Here is a 14,867-nt window from a genome sequence, read left to right on the forward strand (position 1 = left end):
TCCTCTCCCAACTGCAGCCAACACTTCCTGTAGCTCTCTAGCGCCCTCCATATCATGAAATTGCCAGTTCTATTCTAATACTTGTGTCTACAGTGAAGTTATCGTCCTTGAATTTCTTTCTTGCACTGCCAGCTTAAATGCAATGCTTGAAAGATGACCCAGGTGGGACTCGAACCCACAATCCTCAGCTCCGAAGGCTGATGCCTTATCCATTAGGCCACTGGGCCTCGTTCACTGGTGAACCCAAAGGCATTGACACACAGTCATAAACAAACTAAAAGCGATATCATGACATTGCCAGTTCTATGCTAATTCTTATGTCTACAATGAAGATATCGTCCTTGAATTTCTGTCTTGCAATGCCAGCTTAAATGCAATGCTTGAAAGATGACCCAGGTGGGATTCGAACCCAGAGTCATTGACAGACAGTCAGAAACAAACTAAACTGAAAGCAATATCATAAAATTTCCCGTTCTATGCTAATTCTTGGGGCTATAGTGTCGTATTGAAGTTATCATCCTGAAATTTCTTGCATAGCGCACTTAAATGAAAGCCCTCAAAGACGACCCAGGTGGGACTTGAACCCACAATTCCCAGCTCCGGAGGCTGATGCCTTATCCATTAGGCCACTGGGCCTCGTTCACTGGTGAATCAAGAGGCATTGACACACAGTCATAAACAAACTAAAAGCAATATCATGAAATTGCCAGTTCTATTCTAATTCTTGTGTCTACAGTGAAGTTAATGCAACTTAAATGCAACTCTTGAAAGATGACCCAGGTGGGATTCGAACCCAGAGTCAGTGACAGACAGTCAGAAACAAATTAAACTGAAAGCAATATCATGAAAATGCCAGTTCTATGCTAATTCTTGGGGCTATAGTGTCATAATGAAGTTATCATCCTGAAATTTCTTGCATAGCCCACTTAAATGAATGCCCTCAAAGACGACCCAGGTGGGACTTGAACCCACAAACCTCAGCTCCGAAGGCTGATGCCTTATCCATTAGGCCACCGGGCCCTGTTCACTGGTGAACCCAGAGGCATTGACACAGAGTCATAAACAAACTAAAAGCGATATCATGACATTGCCAGTTCTATGCTAATTCTTATGTCTACAATGAAGATATTGTCCTTGAATTTCTGTCTTGCACTGCCAGCTTAAATGCAACTCTTGAAAGATGACCCAGGTGGGATTCGAACCCAGAGTCATTGACACACAGTCATAAACAAACTAAAAGCGATATCATGACATTGGGATTCGAACCCAGAGTCATTGACAGACAGTCAGAAACAAACTAAACTGAAAGCAATATCAGGAAATTGCCAGTTCGATGCTAATTCTTGGGGCTATAGTGTCATATTGAAGTTATCATCCTGAAATTTCTTGCATAGCCCACTTAAATGAAAGCCCTGAAAGATGACCCAGGTAGGACTTGAACCCACAATTCCCAGCTCCTGAGGCTGATGCCTTATCCATTAGGCCAATGGGCCACATCTGTTACTGAACCCAGAGGCATTACATAAAGTCTTATCCGAAGCTGATCTGAGTGAGATTTCAGAAAATTGCCTGTTCTATGATAATTCTCATGACTTGAAGCCACAATCTTCAGCTCTGAAGGTTGATGCTTTATCCGTTTGGCCACTGGGTATTTTCCAACAAGCCCACACAGAGGCATTTACAGACCGTCTTATCCAAGCTGAACTGAGTGAGTTTTCAGAAATTTGCCAATTTTATGATTAATCTTGTGGCTATAGTGTCATATTCTCGTTATCGTCCTAGAATTTCTTCCTTGCACTGCCAACATAAACACCAACCCTGAAAGATGAACCCACAATCCTCAGCTCTGAAGACCGATGCATTAGGCCACTGGGCCTTGTTCACTGGTGAACCCAGAGGCATTGACAGACAGTCAGAAACAAACTAAACTGAAAGAGTTTTCATGAAATTGCTAGTTCTCATGTTCCGTTGGCAGTTCTATGCTAACTCTCATGTTCCTTTGTCACAGCTATTGTGTCTCCTTGCACTTATCATCCTGGTACCTGTTGCGCAGCCAACTTAAATCTAACCTTTCATTGACGACTCAGGTGGTAATTTAATTCACAACCCCCAGCTCCGAAGGTTGATGCCTTATTTATTAGACAACTGGACTTTTTCTCTGATTAAGCCTGAGGTATTCATTAACATTCTGATGCAAGCTAAATTGAAAGTTATTTCAAAAAATGCCAGTTCTATGCTAATTCTTGTGTCTATAGTAAAAGTTCACCATTGAATTTCTTTCTTCCAATGCCAGCTGAAATGCAACTCTTGAATGATGACCCAAGTGGGACTCGAACCCACAATCCTCAGCTCCATTAGGCCACTGGGCCTGGTTCACTGGTAAATCAAGAGGCATTGACAGACAGTCATAAACAAACTAAAAGCAATATCATGAAATTGCCAGTTCTATTCTAATTCTTGTGTTTACGGTGAAGTTATCGTCCTTGAATTTCTTTCTTGCACTGCCAGCTTAAATGCAACACTTGAAAGATGACCCACGTGGGACTTGAACCCACAATCCTCAGCTCCGAAGGCTGATGCCTTATCCATTTGGCCACTGGGCCTCTTTCACTGGTGAACCCAGAGGCATTGACACACAGTCATAATCAAACTAAAAGCGATATCATGACATTGGTATTCGAACCCAGAGTCATTGACAGACAGTCAGAAACAAACTAAACTGAAAGCAATATCATGAAATTGCCAGTTCTATGCTAATTCTTGGGGCTATAGTGTCATATTGAAGTTATCGTCCTGAAATGTCTTGCATAGCCCACTTAAATGAAAGCCCTCAAAGACGACCCAGGTGGGACTTGAACCCACAAATCCCAGCTCCTGAGGCTGATGCCTTATCCATTAGGCCAATGGGCCACATCTGTTAGTGAACCCAGAGGCATTACAGAAAGTCTTATCCGAAGGTGATCTGAGTGAGATTTCAGAAAATTGCCTATTCTATGATAATTCTCATGACTTGAACCCACAATCTTCAGCTCTGAAGGTTGATGCCTTATCCGTTTGGCCACTGGGTATTTTCCAACAAGTCCACACAGAGGCATTTACAGACCATCTTATCCAAGCTGAACTGAGTGAGTTTTCAGAAATTTGCCAATTTTATGATTAATCTTGTGGCTATAGTGTCATATTGACGTTATCGTCCTAGAATGTCTTCCTTGCACTGCCAACATAAGCACCAACCTTTAAAGATGAACCCACAATCCTCAGCTCTGAAGACCGATGCATTAGGCCACTGGGCCTTGTTCACTGGTGAACCCAGAGGCATTGACAGACAGTCAGAAACAAACTAAACTGAAAGACTTTTCATGAAATTGCTAGTTCTCATGTTCCGTTGGCAGTTCTATGCTAACTCTCATGTTCCTTTGTCACAGCTATTGTGTCTCCTTGCACTTATCATCCTGGTACCTCTTGCGCAGCCAACTTAAATCTAACCTCTCATTGACGACTCAGGTGGTAATTTAATTCACAACCCCCAGCTCCGAAGGTTGATGCCTTATTTATTAGACAACTGGACCTTTTCTCTGATTAAGCCTGAGGTATTCATTAACATTCTGATGCAAGCTAAATTGAAAGTTATTTCAAAAAATGCCAGTTTTATGCTAATTCTTGTGTCTATAGTAAAAGTTCACCATTGAATTTCTTTCTTGCAATGCCAGCTTAAATCCAATGCTTGAAAGATGACCCAGGTGGAACTCGAACCCACAATCCTCAGCTCCGAAGGCTGATGCCTTATCCATTAGGCCACTGGGCCTCGTTCACTGGTGAACGCAGAGGCATTGACACACAGTCATAAACAAACTAAAAGCGATATCATGACATTGCCAGTTCTATGCTAATTCTTATGTCTACAATGAAGATATCGTCCTTGAATTTCTGTCTTGCAATGCCAGCTTAAATGCAATGCTTGAAAGATGACCCAGGTGGGATTCGAACCCAGAGTCATTGACAGACAGTCAGAAACAAACTAAACTGAAAGCAATATCATAAAATTTCCCGTTCTATGCTAATTCTTGGGGCTATAGTGTCGTATTGAAGTTATCATCCTGAAATTTCTTGCATAGCGCACTTAAATGAAAGCCCTCAAAGACGACCCAGGTGGGACTTGAACCCACAATTCCCAGCTCCGGGGGCTGATGCCTTATCCATTAGGCCACTGGGCCTCGTTCACTGGTGAATCAAGAGGCATTGACACACAGTCATAAACAAACTAAAAGCAATATCATGAAATTGCCAGTTCTATTCTAATTCTTGTGTCTACAGTGAAGTTAATGCAACTTAAATGCAACTCTTGAAAGATGACCCAGGTGGGATTCGAACCCAGAGTCATTGACAGACAGTCAGAAACAAACTAAACTGAAAGCAATATCATGAAAATGCCAGTTCTATGCTAATTCTTGGGGCTATAGTGTCATAATGAAGTTATCATCCTGAAATTTCTTGCATAGCCCACTTAAATGAATGCCCTCAAAGACAACCCAGGTGGGACTTGAACCCACAATTCCCAGCTCCGGAGGCTGATGCCTTATCCATTAGGCCACTGGGCCTCGTTCACTGATGAATCAAGAGGCATTGACACACAGTCATAAACAAACTAAAAGCAATATCATGAAATTGCCAGTTCTATTCTAATTCTTGTGTCTACAGTGAAGTTATCGTCCTTGAATTTCTTTCTTGCACTGCCAGCTTAAATGCAACGCTTGAAAGATGAACCAGGTGGGACTCGAACCCACAAACCTCAGCTCCGAAGGCTGATGCCTTATCCATTAGGCCACTGGGCCCTGTTCACTGGTGAACCCAGAGGCATTGACACAGAGTCATAAACAAACTAAAAGCGATATCATGTCATTGGGATTCGAACCCAGAGTCATTGACAGACAGTCAGAAACAAACTAAACTGAAAGCAATATCATGAAATTGCCAGTTCTATGCTAATTCTTGGGGCTATAGTGTCATATTGAAGTTATCATCCTGAAATTTCTTGCATAGCCCACTTAAATGAAAGCTCTGAAAGACAACCCAGGTGGGAATTGAACCCACAATTCCCAGCTCCTGAGGCTGATGCCTTATACATTAGGCCAATGGGCCACATCTGTTAGTGAACCCAGAGGCATTACAGAAAGTCTTATCCGAAGCTGATCTGAGTGAGATTTCAGAAAATTGCCTGTTCTATGATAATTCTCATGACTTGAACCCACAATCTTCAGCTCTGAAGGTTGATGCTTTATCCATTTGGTCACTGGGTATTTTCCAACAAGCCCACACAGAGGCATTTACAGACCGTCTTATCCAAGCTGAACTGAGTGAGTTTTCAGAAATTTGCCAATTTTATGATTAATCTTGTGGCTATAGTGTCATATTGACGTTATCGTCCTAGAATTTCTTCCTTGCACTGCCAACATAAACACCAACCTTGAAAGATGAACCCACAATCCTCAGCTCTGAAGACCGATGCATTAGGCCACTGGGCCTTGTTCACTGGTGAACCCAGAGGCATTGACAGACAGTCAGAAACAAACTAAACTGAAAGAGTTTTCATGAAATTGCTAGTTCTCATGTTCCGTTGGCAGTTCTATGCTAACTCTCATGTTCCTTTGTCACAGCTATTGTGTCTCTTTGCACTAGTCATCCTGGTACCTGTTGCGCAGCCAACTTAAATCTAACCTCTCATTGACGACTCAGGTGGTAATTTAATTCACAACCCCCAGCTCCGAAGGTTGATGCCTTATTTATTAGACAACTGGACCTTTTCTCTGATTAAGCCTGAGGTATTCATTAACATTCTGATGCAAGCTAAATTGAAAGTTATTTCAAAAAATGCCAGTTCTATGCTAATTCTTGTGTCTATAGTAAAAGTTCACCATTGAATTTCTTTCGTGCAATGCCAACTGAAATGCAACTCTTGAATGATGACCCAAGTGGGACTCGAACCCACAATCCTCAGCTCCGAAGGCTGATGCCTTCTCCATTAGGCCACTGGACCTGGTTCACTGGTAAATCAAGAGGCATTGACAGACAGTCATAAACAAACTAAAAGCAATATCATGAAATTGCCAGTTCTATTCTAATTCTTGTGTCTACAGTGAAGTTATCGTCCTTGAATTTCTTTCTTGCACTGCCAGCTTAAATGCAATGCTTGAAAGACGACCCAGGTGGGACTAGGACCCACAATCCTCAGCTCCGAAGGCTGATGCCTTATCCATTAGGCCACTGGGCCTCGTTCGCTGGTGAACCCAGAGGCATTGACACACAGTCATAAACAAACTAAAAGCGATATCATGACATTGCCAGTTCTATGCTAATTCTTATGTCTACAATGAAGATATCGTCCTTGAATTTCTGTCTTGCACTGCCAGCTTAAATGCAACTCTTGAAAGATGACCCAGGTGGGATTCGAACCCAGAGTCATTGACAGACAGTCAGAAACAAACTAAACTGAAAGCAATATCATGAAAATGCCAGTTCTATGCTAATTCTTGGGGCTATAGTGTCATAATGAAGTTATCATCCTGAAATTTCTTGCATAGCCCACTTAAATGAATGCCCTCAAAGACAACCCAGGTGGGACTTGAACCCACAATTCCCAGCTCCGGAGGCTGATGCCTTATCCATTAGGCCACTGGGCCTCGTTCACTGATGAATCAAGAGGCATTGACACACAGTCATAAACAAACTAAAAGCAATATCATGAAATTGCCAGTTCTATTCTAATTCTTGTGTCTACAGTGAAGTTATCGTCCTTGAATTTCTTTCTTGCACTGCCAGCTTAAATGCAACGCTTGAAAGATGACCCAGGTGGGACTCGAACCCACAAACCTCAGCTCCGAAGGCTGATGAATTATCCATTAGGCCACTGGGCCCTGTTCACTGGTGAACCCAGATGCATTGACACAGAGTCATAAACAAACTAAAAGCGATATCATGTCATTGGGATTCGAACCCAGAGTCATTGACAGACAGTCAGAAACAAACTAAACTGAAAGCAATATCATGAAATTGCCAGTTCTATGCTAATTCTTGGGGCTATAGTGTCATATTGAAGTTATCATCCTGAAATTTCTTGCATAGCCCACTTAAATGAAAGCTCTGAAAGACAACCCAGGTGGGACTTGAACCCACAATTCCCAGCTCCTGAGGCTGATGCCTTATACATTAGGCCAATGGGCCACATCTGTTAGTGAACCCAGAGGCATTACAGAAAGTCTTATCCGAAGCTGATCTGAGTGAGATTTCAGAAAATTGCCTGTTCTATGATAATTCTCATGACTTGAACCCACAATCTTCAGCTCTGAAGGTTGATGCTTTATCCATTTGGTCACTGGGTATTTTCCAACAAGCCCACACAGAGGCATTTACAGACCGTCTTATCCAAGCTGAACTGAGTGAGTTTTCAGAAATTTGCCAATTTTATGATTAATCTTGTGGCTATAGTGTCATATTGACGTTATCGTCCTAGAATTTCTTCCTTGCACTGCCAACATAAACACCAACCTTGAAAGATGAACCCACAATCCTCAGCTCTGAAGACCGATGCATTAGGCCACTGGGCCTTGTTCACTGGTGAACCCAGAGGCATTGACAGACAGTCAGAAACAAACTAAACTGAAAGAGTTTTCATGAAATTGCTAGTTCTCATGTTCCGTTGGCAGTTCTATGCTAACTCTCATGTTCCTTTGTCACAGCTATTGTGTCTCTTTGCACTAGTCATCCTGGTACCTGTTGCGCAGCCAACTTAAATCTAACCTCTCATTGACGACTCAGGTGGTAATTTAATTCACAACCCCCAGCTCCGAAGGTTGATGCCTTATTTATTAGACAACTGGACATTTTCTCTGATTAAGCCTGAGGTATTCATTAACATTCTGATGCAAGCTAAATTGAAAGTTATTTCAAAAAATGCCAGTTCTATGCTAATTCTTGTGTCTATAGTAAAAGTTCACCATTTAATTTCTTTCGTGCAATGCCAACTGAAATGCAACTCTTGAATGATGACCCAAGTGGGACTCGAACCCACAATCCTCAGCTCCGAAGGCTGATGCCTTCTCCATTAGGCCACTGGACCTGGTTCACTGGTAAATCAAGAGGCATTGACAGACAGTCATAAACAAACTAAAAGCAATATCATGAAATTGCCAGTTCTATTCTAATTATTGTGTCTACAGTGAAGTTATCGTCCTTGAATTTCTTTCTTGCACTGCCAGCTTAAATGCAATGCTTGAAAGACAACCCAGGTGGGACTAGGACCCACAATCCTCAGCTCCGAAGGCTGATGCCTTATCCATTAGGCCACTGGGCCTCGTTCGCTGGTGAACCCAGAGGCATTGACACACAGTCATAAACAAACTAAAAGCGATATCATGACATTGCCAGTTCTATGCTAATTCTTATGTCTACAATGAAGATATCGTCCTTGAATTTCTGTCTTGCACTGCCAGCTTAAATGCAACTCTTGAAAGATGACCCAGGTGGGATTCGAACCCAGAGTCATTGACAGACAGTCAGAAACAAACTAAACTGAAAGCAATATCATAAAATTTCCAGTTCTATGCTAATTCTTGGGGCTATAGTGTCATATTGAAGTTATCATCCTGAAATTTCTTGCATAGCCCACTTAAATGAAAGCCCTCAAAGATGACCCAGGTGGGACTTGAACCCACAATTCCCAGCTCCGGAGGCTGATGCCTTATCCATTAGGCCACTGGGCCTCGTTCACTGATGAATCAAGAGGCATTGACACACAGTCATAAACAAACTAAAAGCAATATCATGAAATTGCCAGTTCTATTCTAATTCTTGTGTCTACAGTGAAGTTATCGTCCTTGAATTTCTTTCTTGCACTGCCAGCTTAAATGCAACGCTTGAAAGATGACCCAGGTGGGACTCGAACCCACAATCCTCAGCTCCGAAGGCTGATGCCTTATCCATTAGGCCAATGGGCCCTGTTCACTGGTGAACCCAGAGGCATTGACACAGAGTCATAAACAAACTAAAAGCGATATCATGTCATTGGGATTCGAACCCAGAGTCATTGACAGACAGTCAGAAACAAACTAAACTGAAAGCAATATCATGAAATTGCCAGTTCTATGCTAATTCTTGGGGCTATAGTGTCATATTGAAGTTATCATCCTGAAATTTCTTGCATAGCCCACTTAAATGAAAGCTCTGAAAGACGACCCAGGTGGGACTTGAACCCACAATTCCCAGCTCCTGAGGCTGATGCCTTATACATTAGGCCAATGGGCCACATCTGTTAGTGAACCCAGAGGCATTACAGAAAGTCTTATCCGAAGCTGATCTGAGTGAGATTTCAGAAAATTGCCTGTTCTATGATAATTCTCATGACTTGAACCCACAATCTTCAGCTCTGAAGGTTGATGCTTTATCCATTTGGTCACTGGGTATTTTCCAACAAGCCCACACAGAGGCATTTACAGACCGTCTTATCCAAGCTGAACTGAGTGAGTTTTCAGAAATTTGCCAATTTTATGATTAATCTTGTGGCTATAGTGTCATATTGACGTTATCGTCCTAGAATTTCTTCCTTGCACTGCCAACATAAACACCAACCTTGAAAGATGAACCCACAATCCTCAGCTCTGAAGACCGATGCATTAGGCCACTGGGCCTTGTTCACTGGTGAACCCAGAGGCATTGACAGACAGTCAGAAACAAACTAAACTGAAAGAGTTTTCATGAAATTGCTAGTTCTCATGTTCCGTTGGCAGTTCTATGCTAACTCTCATGTTCCTTTGTCACAGCTATTGTGTCTCTTTGCACTAGTCATCCTGGTACCTGTTGCGCAGCCAACTTAAATCTAACCTCTCATTGACGACTCAGGTGGTAATTTAATTCACAACCCCCAGCTCCGAAGGTTGATGCCTTATTTATTAGACAACTGGACCTTTTCTCTGATTAAGCCTGAGGTATTCATTAACATTCTGATGCAAGCTAAATTGAAAGTTATTTCAAAAAATGCCAGTTCTATGCTAATTCTTGTGTCTATAGTAAAAGTTCACCATTGAATTTCTTTCGTGCAATGCCAACTGAAATGCAACTCTTGAATGATGACCCAAGTGGGACTCGAACCCACAATCCTCAGCTCCGAAGGCTGATGCCTTCTCCATTAGGCCACTGGACCTGGTTCACTGGTAAATCAAGAGGCATTGACAGACAGTCATAAACAAACTAAAAGCAATATCATGAAATTGCCAGTTCTATTCTAATTCTTGTGTCTACAGTGAAGTTATCGTCCTTGAATTTCTTTCTTGCACTGCCAGCTTAAATGCAATGCTTGAAAGACGACCCAGGTGGGACTAGGACCCACAATCCTCAGCTCCGAAGGCTGATGCCTTATCCATTAGGCCACTGGGCCTCGTTCGCTGGTGAACCCAGAGGCATTGACACACAGTCATAAACAAACTAAAAGCGATATCATGACATTGCCAGTTCTATGCTAATTCTTATGTCTACAATGAAGATATCGTCCTTGAATTTCTGTCTTGCACTGCCAGCTTAAATGCAACTCTTGAAAGATGACCCAGGTGGGATTCGAACCCAGAGTCATTGACAGACAGTCAGAAACAAACTAAACTGAAAGCAATATCATAAAATTTCCAGTTCTATGCTAATTCTTGGGGCTATAGTGTCATATTGAAGTTATCATCCTGAAATTTCTTGCATAGCCCACTTAAATGAAAGCCCTCAAAGATGACCCAGGTGGGACTTGAACCCACAATTCCCAGCTACGGAGGCTGATGCCTTATCCATTAGGCCACTGGGCCTCGTTCACTGATGAATCAAGAGGCATTGACACACAGTCATAAACAAACTAAAAGCAATATCATGAAATTGCCAGTTCTATTCTAATTCTTGTGTCTACAGTGAAGTTATCGTCCTTGAATTTCTTTCTTGCACTGCCAGCTTAAATGCAACGCTTGAAAGATGACCCAGGTGGGACTCGAACCCACAATCCTCAGCTCCGAAGGCTGATGCCTTATCCATTAGGCCAATGGGCCCTGTTCACTGGTGAACCCAGAGGCATTGACACAGAGTCATAAACAAACTAAAAGCGATATCATGTCATTGGGATTCGAACCCAGAGTCATTGACAGACAGTCAGAAACAAACTAAACTGAAAGCAATATCATGAAATTGCCAGTTCTATGCTAATTCTTGGGGCTATAGTGTCATATTGAAGTTATCATCCTGAAATTTCTTGCATAGCCCACTTAAATGAAAGCTCTGAAAGACGACCCAGGTGGGACTTGAACCCACAATTCCCAGCTCCTGAGGCTGATGCCTTATACATTAGGCCAATGGGCCACATCTGTTAGTGAACCCAGAGGCATTACAGAAAGTCTTATCCGAAGCTGATCTGAGTGAGATTTCAGAAAATTGCCTGTTCTATGATAATTCTCATGACTTGAACCCACAATCTTCAGCTCTGAAGGTTGATGCTTTATCCATTTGGTCACTGGGTATTTTCCAACAAGCCCACACAGAGGCATTTACAGACCGTCTTATCCAAGCTGAACTGAGTGAGTTTTCAGAAATTTGCCAATTTTATGATTAATCTTGTGGCTATAGTGTCATATTGACGTTATCGTCCTAGAATTTCTTCCTTGCACTGCCAACATAAACACCAACCTTGAAAGATGAACCCACAATCCTCAGCTCTGAAGACCGATGCATTAGGCCACTGGGCCTTGTTCACTGGTGAACCCAGAGGCATTGACAGACAGTCAGAAACAAACTAAACTGAAAGAGTTTTCATGAAATTGCTAGTTCTCATGTTCCGTTGGCAGTTCTATGCTAACTCTCATGTTCCTTTGTCACAGCTATTGTGTCTCTTTGCACTAGTCATCCTGGTACCTGTTGCGCAGCCAACTTAAATCTAACCTCTCATTGACGACTCAGGTGGTAATTTAATTCACAACCCCCAGCTCCGAAGGTTGATGCCTTATTTATTAGACAACTGGACCTTTTCTCTGATTAAGCCTGAGGTATTCATTAACATTCTGATGCAAGCTAAATTGAAAGTTATTTCAAAAAATGCCAGTTCTATGCTAATTCTTGTGTCTATAGTAAAAGTTCACCATTGAATTTCTTTCGTGCAATGCCAACTGAAATGCAACTCTTGAATGATGACACAAGTGGGACTCGAACCCACAATCCTCAGCTCCGAAGGCTGATGCCTTCTCCATTAGGCCACTGGACCTGGTTCACTGGTAAATCAAGAGGCATTGACAGACAGTCATAAACAAACTAAAAGCAATATCATGAAATTGCCAGTTCTATTCTAATTCTTGTGTCTACAGTGAAGTTATAGTCCTTGAATTTCTTTCTTGCACTGCCAGCTTAAATGCAATGCTTGAAAGACGACCCAGGTGGGACTAGGACCCACAATCCTCAGCTCCGAAGGCTGATGCCTTATCCATTAGGCCACTGGGCCTCGTTCGCTGGTGAACCCAGAGGTATTGACACACAGTCATAAACAAACTAAAAGCGATATCATGACATTGCCAGTTCTATGCTAATTCTTATGTCTACAATGAAGATATCGTCCTTGAATTTCTGTCTTGCACTGCCAGCTTAAATGCAACTCTTGAAAGATGACCCAGGTGGGATTCGAACCCAGAGTCATTGACAGACAGTCAGAAACAAACTAAACTGAAAGCAATATCATAAAATTTCCAGTTCTATGCTAATTCTTGGGGCTATAGTGTCATATTGAAGTTATCATCCTGAAATTTCTTGCATAGCCCACTTAAATGAAAGCCCTCAAAGATGACCCAGGTGGGACTTGAACCCACAATTCCCAGCTCCGGAGGCTGATGCCTTATCCATTAGGCCACTGGGCCTCGTTCACTGATGAATCAAGAGGCATTGACACACAGTCATAAACAAACTAAAAGCAATATCATGAAATTGCCAGTTCTATTCTAATTCTTGTGTCTACAGTGAAGTTATCGTCCTTGAATTTCTTTCTTGCACTGCCAGCTTAAATGCAACGCTTGAAAGATGACCCAGGTGGGACTCGAACCCACAATCCTCAGCTCCGAAGGCTGATGCCTTATCCATTAGGCCAATGGGCCCTGTTCACTGGTGAACCCAGAGGCATTGACACAGAGTCATAAACAAACTAAAAGCGATATCATGTCATTGGGATTCGAACCCAGAGTCATTGACAGACAGTCAGAAACAAACTAAACTGAAAGCAATATCATGAAATTGCCAGTTCTATGCTAATTCTTGGGGCTATAGTGTCATATTGAAGTTATCATCCTGAAATTTCTTGCATAGCCCACTTAAATGAAAGCTCTGAAAGACGACCCAGGTGGGACCTGAACCCACAATTCCCAGCTCCTGAGGCTGATGCCTTATACATTAGGCCAATGGGCCACATCTGTTAGTGAACCCAGAGGCATTACAGAAAGTCTTATCCGAAGCTGATCTGAGTGAGATTTCAGAAAATTGCCTGTTCTATGATAATTCTCATGACTTGAACCCACAATCTTCAGCTCTGAAGGTTGATGCTTTATCCATTTGGTCACTGGGTATTTTCCAACAAGCCCACACAGAGGCATTTACAGACCGTCTTATCCAAGCTGAACTGAGTGAGTTTTCAGAAATTTGCCAATTTTATGATTAATCTTGTGGCTATAGTGTCATATTGACGTTATCGTCCTAGAATTTCTTCCTTGCACTGCCAACATAAACACCAACCTTGAAAGATGAACCCACAATCCTCAGCTCTGAAGACCGATGCATTAGGCCACTGGGCCTTGTTCACTGGTGAACCCAGAGGCATTGACAGACAGTCAGAAACAAACTAAACTGAAAGAGTTTTCATGAAATTGCTAGTTCTCATGTTCCGTTGGCAGTTCTATGCTAACTCTCATGTTCCTTTGTCACAGCTATTGTGTCTCTTTGCACTAGTCATCCTGGTACCTGTTGCGCAGCCAACTTAAATCTAACCTCTCATTGACGACTCAGGTGGTAATTTAATTCACAACCCCCAGCTCCGAAGGTTGATGCCTTATTTATTAGACAACTGGACCTTTTCTCTGATTAAGCCTGAGGTATTCATTAACATTCTGATGCAAGCTAAATTGAAAGTTATTTCAAAAAATGCCAGTTCTATGCTAATTCTTGTGTCTATAGTAAAAGTTCACCATTGAATTTCTTTCGTGCAATGCCAACTGAAATGCAACTCTTGAATGATGACCCAAGTGGGACTCGAACCCACAATCCTCAGCTCCGAAGGCTGATGCCTTCTCCATTAGGCCACTGGACCTGGTTCACTGGTAAATCAAGAGGCATTGACAGACAGTCATAAACAAACTAAAAGCAATATCATGAAATTGCCAGTTCTATTCTAATTCTTGTGTCTACAGTGAAGTTATAGTCCTTGAATTTCTTTCTTGCACTGCCAGCTTAAATGCAATGCTTGAAAGACGACCCAGGTGGGACTAGGACCCACAATCCTCAGCTCCGAAGGCTGATGCCTTATCCATTAGGCCACTGGGCCTCGTTCGCTGGTGAACCCAGAGGCATTGACACACAGTCATAAACAAACTAAAAGCGATATCATGACATTGCCAGTTCTATGCTAATTCTTATGTCTACAATGAAGATATCGTCCTTGAATTTCTGTCTTGCACTGCCAGCTTAAATGCAACTCTTGAAAGATGACCCAGGTGGGATTCGAACCCAGAGTCATTGACAGACAGTCAGAAACAAACTAAACTGAAAGCAATATCATAAAATTTCCAGTTCTATGCTAATTCTTGGGGCTATAGTGTCATATTGAA

The 14,867-nt window shown here is 42.2% G+C and overlaps 14 non-coding genes across 14 annotated transcripts; all 14 read right to left on the reverse strand.

The window, feature by feature from the left end:
• Window positions 1–154: 154 nt before the first annotated feature.
• trnar-ucg (transfer RNA arginine (anticodon UCG)) lies at window positions 155–227 on the reverse strand. The gene has a single exon. It is a non-coding gene; the product is annotated as a tRNA-Arg (tRNA).
• A 336-nt stretch (window positions 228–563) lies between these two features.
• trnar-ccg (transfer RNA arginine (anticodon CCG)) lies at window positions 564–636 on the reverse strand. The gene has a single exon. It is a non-coding gene; the product is annotated as a tRNA-Arg (tRNA).
• A 311-nt stretch (window positions 637–947) lies between these two features.
• trnar-ucg (transfer RNA arginine (anticodon UCG)) lies at window positions 948–1,020 on the reverse strand. Its single transcript has one exon. It is a non-coding gene; the product is annotated as a tRNA-Arg (tRNA).
• Window positions 1,021–2,530: 1,510 nt separating this feature from the next.
• trnar-ucg (transfer RNA arginine (anticodon UCG)) lies at window positions 2,531–2,603 on the reverse strand. The gene has a single exon. It is a non-coding gene; the product is annotated as a tRNA-Arg (tRNA).
• Window positions 2,604–4,141: 1,538 nt separating this feature from the next.
• trnar-ccg (transfer RNA arginine (anticodon CCG)) lies at window positions 4,142–4,214 on the reverse strand. The gene has a single exon. It is a non-coding gene; the product is annotated as a tRNA-Arg (tRNA).
• A 311-nt stretch (window positions 4,215–4,525) lies between these two features.
• On the reverse strand, window positions 4,526–4,598 carry trnar-ccg (transfer RNA arginine (anticodon CCG)). Its single transcript has one exon. It is a non-coding gene; the product is annotated as a tRNA-Arg (tRNA).
• A 1,363-nt stretch (window positions 4,599–5,961) lies between these two features.
• On the reverse strand, window positions 5,962–6,034 carry trnar-ucg (transfer RNA arginine (anticodon UCG)). Its single transcript has one exon. It is a non-coding gene; the product is annotated as a tRNA-Arg (tRNA).
• Window positions 6,035–6,604: 570 nt separating this feature from the next.
• trnar-ccg (transfer RNA arginine (anticodon CCG)) lies at window positions 6,605–6,677 on the reverse strand. Its single transcript has one exon. It is a non-coding gene; the product is annotated as a tRNA-Arg (tRNA).
• A 1,363-nt stretch (window positions 6,678–8,040) lies between these two features.
• On the reverse strand, window positions 8,041–8,113 carry trnar-ucg (transfer RNA arginine (anticodon UCG)). Its single transcript has one exon. It is a non-coding gene; the product is annotated as a tRNA-Arg (tRNA).
• Window positions 8,114–8,683: 570 nt separating this feature from the next.
• Window positions 8,684–8,756, reverse strand: trnar-ccg (transfer RNA arginine (anticodon CCG)). Its single transcript has one exon. It is a non-coding gene; the product is annotated as a tRNA-Arg (tRNA).
• Window positions 8,757–10,119: 1,363 nt separating this feature from the next.
• Window positions 10,120–10,192, reverse strand: trnar-ucg (transfer RNA arginine (anticodon UCG)). The gene has a single exon. It is a non-coding gene; the product is annotated as a tRNA-Arg (tRNA).
• Window positions 10,193–10,762: 570 nt separating this feature from the next.
• Window positions 10,763–10,835, reverse strand: trnar-ccg (transfer RNA arginine (anticodon CCG)). The gene has a single exon. It is a non-coding gene; the product is annotated as a tRNA-Arg (tRNA).
• Window positions 10,836–12,841: 2,006 nt separating this feature from the next.
• Window positions 12,842–12,914, reverse strand: trnar-ccg (transfer RNA arginine (anticodon CCG)). The gene has a single exon. It is a non-coding gene; the product is annotated as a tRNA-Arg (tRNA).
• Window positions 12,915–14,277: 1,363 nt separating this feature from the next.
• trnar-ucg (transfer RNA arginine (anticodon UCG)) lies at window positions 14,278–14,350 on the reverse strand. The gene has a single exon. It is a non-coding gene; the product is annotated as a tRNA-Arg (tRNA).
• Between the last annotated feature and the right edge of the window lie 517 nt (window positions 14,351–14,867).

The sequence above is a fragment of the Carassius gibelio genome, chromosome B1 (assembly GCF_023724105.1).
Source record: "Carassius gibelio isolate Cgi1373 ecotype wild population from Czech Republic chromosome B1, carGib1.2-hapl.c, whole genome shotgun sequence".
NCBI classification, from domain to species: domain Eukaryota; kingdom Metazoa; phylum Chordata; class Actinopteri; order Cypriniformes; family Cyprinidae; genus Carassius; species Carassius gibelio.